Source organism: Tamandua tetradactyla, chromosome 9 (genome assembly GCF_023851605.1).
Source record: "Tamandua tetradactyla isolate mTamTet1 chromosome 9, mTamTet1.pri, whole genome shotgun sequence".
Classification (NCBI taxonomy): domain Eukaryota; kingdom Metazoa; phylum Chordata; class Mammalia; order Pilosa; family Myrmecophagidae; genus Tamandua; species Tamandua tetradactyla.
Window position 1 is genome coordinate 52,127,924 of NC_135335.1, and position 4,856 is coordinate 52,132,779.

The window sequence follows — 4,856 nt, forward strand, 5'->3', positions numbered from 1 at the left end:
AGTTAGCCTTGCTCTTGGCGAGCAGTCAGGGTGAGCAGGCACCGGGCAGCGGGGCTGGGGGGCGCAGGGATTTCAGGTCGAGGAAAAGCCTCTGCAGAGGTGCAGCATGGAGAGAATGGGGCAGGTTAAAACTTCAGGCAGGGCTGGCAGATGTGAACACAAGAGTTGTATTTTCTGCAAGCCCGCAGTGAAAGCATTGGTATGTATGCTGCTTAGTGTCCTGGTATAAGAAATCCAGCAGCAATTTATATTCAGAATTAAGTTTAAAAAAAAGCTCTCTTGCCAAGCAGGCATACAACTTCTATCAGACAGTGAAAAGTCATAGTGTATGATATTTTATTTATGCCAGAAAACTTAGAATTAAATGTGCTGTAATTAAATCTCAACAAATATATTTTATTGGACTTTTTAACACTTTTTTAATTGTGAAATATAGCATATATACAAAAATGCAGTACGTTTCAAAGTACATTTTAGCAGGCAGTTATAGAAAACGTTTCAAAGTATGGTATGGTTTACAGTTCCACAGTTTCAGGTTATTTCCTTATAACTGCTCTCATACCCACAAGACTAAAAAGAAGTATCAATGTAATGATCCAGTAGTCGTACTCATTTGTTAAAGCATCTGTTATAACCCCTCCTTCTCATTTGATCCTTCTCCCAACCTTCAGGGATATTTGGGTAAAGACCATTCTAACTTCTTCACGTTGAAAAGGGGCATCGACATTATGGGGTAGGGAGATGCAACGGGTTGATCCCCCTAGAGAGACTGCTCCTCTGGGTTTCAGGGCGAATCTGGACTAGGACGCATCAGGAGGTTTCATGCTTCTGAAAAATAAACTTAGTGAGTGAAACTTTTATAGACTCTCACATAGACCCCTGGGTATTCTTTAGGGTTTTCAGGAACGCTGTTGGTTTGGTCTTGGCATAACATGCCAATAAGCAATATCTAACTGAAGCTTGTATAAGAGTAACCTCCAGAATAGCCTCTCAACTGTTTGAAATCTCTTAGCTACATGATACCTTATTTTGTTACATTTCTTTTCCCCTTTTTGGTCAGGTAGGCGCTGTTAATCCCATGGTCCAAGGACAGACTCAGCTCTGGGAGTCATGCCCCATGTGACCAGGGAAACTTTCACCCCTGGATGTCACGTCCAATGTAGGAGGGAAGGTAACGGTTTTATTTGCAGAGTTGGGTTTAGTGAAATAGGGGCCACATCTGAGCAACAAACGTGGTTCTCTGAAGTAACTCAGGCTTAATTATAGACTTAACTCATCCATTACAGAAAATAGTTCCTAAAAGCAAGCCTCAAGATCAAGGGCTTGGCATATTGACTTGGGAGCCCTAATGGTTGAGAGTATCATGGATTTCCCAAGTGGGAAACTTTAACAGTCCCATATTTTTTCTCCAGTCTCTCAAGGAGCTTTACGAATGCTTTTTAATTAACTGCCCAACATATTCCAGAATGAGTTAGTATTACATTAAGCTATACAAAATCGCAAGTCCTCGTTTTCAATTCTAGGCTCCATGTGTTTAGGTTGTTTAAACTGAACTGGCCAGAGAGGTTAAGTTAAGTTATGTGTTACAGAAAATTTAGACTATGGACAAAATAAACTTCTCTCTTTTGGTCTCACACAGAAGGTAAAGTTCTGAAATACAGGCAATATCATCCTTTGCCCTGTATTCTGATTTACATTAGACCCAATCAGATCGGCTTAATTCTTAGCTCCAATTGAAGCCTGATATCGTTTTTAGGCTTCTTCAACAGTTGCTGTATGTAGAGTGCAGACTTTCAGAGCTGCACAACTCCAGGTCTGAATCTTAGCTGTCATACAGTTACCTAAAGTTCCAGGAAAATAGTGGGCTATACAAATATAGCACAGCATCTCATAATTTAGAAATAACAACTAAAGATCAGGAATAAATCTGACTGCTACAAGAGCTTACAGTCTAGGCCCCAATTTTCTTGTAAGTATTTTTCAAAAGAGATAATACAATATTTGTCCCTTCGTTTCTGGCTTATTTTGTTCAACATAATATGGTTCATTCACCTTATCGCATGCCTCTTGACTTCATTCCTTTCTGTAGCCACACAGTATTCTATCATGTGTGCATCACAGTTTGTCCTTCTGCTTCTCAGTCAGTGTACCCTTTGGCCACCTCCATCCATTCGGTATCATGAATAATGTCACCACAGACATCATTGTGCAAAGGTCTATCCGAGCCCTTGCTTTTTCAGCTCTTTTGAGTGTACTTCCAGGATCGACTGCCCTGTCACATAGGCACCCTGTATTTAGCCTCCTGTGAATCTGCCACATTGTCTTCCAGAGGAGCTGCTCTGTGCCACGACCCACCCGCATCGAATAAGCATGCCTCTCTCTCCACATTTTATCCAGCACTTGAATCTTTCTGCTGAGTTATTGATTTTGAATCCGCAGTTTTTGTTGAGATAAATTTATATAGTGTATAGTTCATCTAAATAATCAATAATCAATGTTTCATAGCATCCTCACTTAGTTGTACAATCACCATCGCTCTCAATTTCAGGCAATTTTCATTGCTCCAACAAGAAAAGTAACCGACACACTCTCTCATTTGTAATTAAAAATTAAAATCAATTTTAATTAATGATAAAATTAATTAAACTATAATTTAATTATAAAAAGCAATTAAAAAATTACTTCTCTCCTTTGTGTAATTTAAAGTCATTTTTAAAATTCTCAGTTAAATATTTTATGGTGTATGTCTCTTTTTCTAGTAAATATCTTCACATCTTTGGAAGGAGGTGGGGATAGGAAACATAAAACTCTAAATAGATTTGTCTGCACCTGTGTGAGATGTGTACACTTATCTCACTGTTCGGCTGTGGCTTCATGAGCCCACTTGAAATGGAAGAGAAGACAGAGGCGGAGTTGGAGGTGAATTGACACTCACCCTCTGCTTACCTGAGCCATGGCTTCATTGTATACAAAATCATCTCTACAGTGATCAAGACCTAGAACCTCAAAAGGGAATTTAAATGTCAAACACCCACCCCACCACCATCTTTAGTTCTTTATTAAACATGAATGCATTTAGTTTTGTTTTTTCTTATATTCTGGTCAAATTTTCCAAGTTCTTAATTTACCTCCTTCTAAGAAATGCACTAATTTCATGTACCTGTCTTTTTAAATGCACTTTTATTGAGATACATATTTATATAACATATAATCATCCAAAGTGTACAATCAATAGTTATCCGTATCACCATATAGTTGTACATTCATCACCACAAATAATTTTTGAACATTTTCATTACTCCAAAGAAATAAAAGAATGAAAATAAAAATAAAAAAGGACACCCAAACCATCTCATTTCCTTTATCCCCACATTATTTATTAATTTTTGTCCTTATTTTTCTTCTCATCTCTCCATATGCCGGAGAAAGGGAGTGCCAGCCATGAAGGTTTCAGAATCGCCTGAAATCATATAGCTGTACAGAATTATATGATCATCTTCAAGAATTCAAGGCTACTGGATTACAGTTCAACAGTTTTAGGAATTTCCCTCCAGCTACGAGAAAACACCAAAAACTGAAAAGGAATATCTAGATACTATATACTATATAAGAATAACCTCCAGAATGATCTGTCAACTAATCTCTCAGCCACTAAAACTTTATTTTGTTTCATTTCTGTTTCCCCTTTTAATCAAGAAGGCTTTCTCAATTCCAATACACCAGATCCAGGCTGAGCTTCAGGAGTCATATCCTGTGTTGTCAGGGAGATTTTCACCCTTGGGAGTCATGTCCCTGTAGCAGGGAGGGCAGTGAGTTCACCTCTGAGTTGGTTTAGAGAGAGAGGCCACATCTGAGCAACAAGAGAGATTCTCTGGGGTGACTCTTAGGCATAATTGTAAAGTAAGTTTAGTTTTGCCATTGGAGATATAAGCTTCATAGGGGCAATCCCCAAAGATTGAAAGCTTGACCTATTAAATTGGTAGCACCCAATGCTTGTGAGACTTTATTGAATTCCCAGTGGGGAATTTACTATTTCCATGTTTTCCCCAGTCCTTCAAGGGGGCTTTGCAAATATTTTTTATTCTCTGCTGAAATTCATGTGAGATGTATCAGGGCATCACACTAATCTGTTCAAACCATCAAGGTCTCACTCTGTATTTAATGTTCCGTGTAATTACAGTGTTTGAATAAACTGACCATACAAGTTAAATTAGATAGTGAGCTACAGGAAACATATGTTTTGCAGCAAATAAACATCTCTTCCTTTGGTCTCACACAGAAGTTGAAGTTTTAAAACACAGTCAATATTATCCTTTACCTTTTGTCTGATTTACCTTAATCCTAACCAGATTCACTTCATTCACATCTCTAAGTGAAGTCTGATCTCTTTTTATCTTTTAAAATAGCTGCTGTATGATATAGTGCTGACTTTCAGGACTGCAGAACTCTAGCTGAGTCTCAGTTGTCACACAGATACCCAAAGTGCCAGGAAATGACTCTCAAACTTTGCTTGATAATACTATTCATCTTAGTGAAATCATACAATATTTGTCCTTTTGTTTCAGGCTAATTTCACTCAACATAATGTCTTCAAGGTTCATCCACATTGTTGCAAGCTTTATCACTTTATTTTGTCTTACTGCTGCATATAATCCACCGTTATGTATTTATCATAGATTTTATCCACTCATTGATGGGCATTTGTGCTGTTTCCATCTCTCAGCAACTGTAAATAACACTGCTATAAACATCGGTGTGCAAATGTCCATTTGTGTATTTGCTCTTATGTCCTCTGAATAGATACCTAGCAATGGGATTGCTGGATCATATGACATTTCTGTGCTTAACTTCTTGAG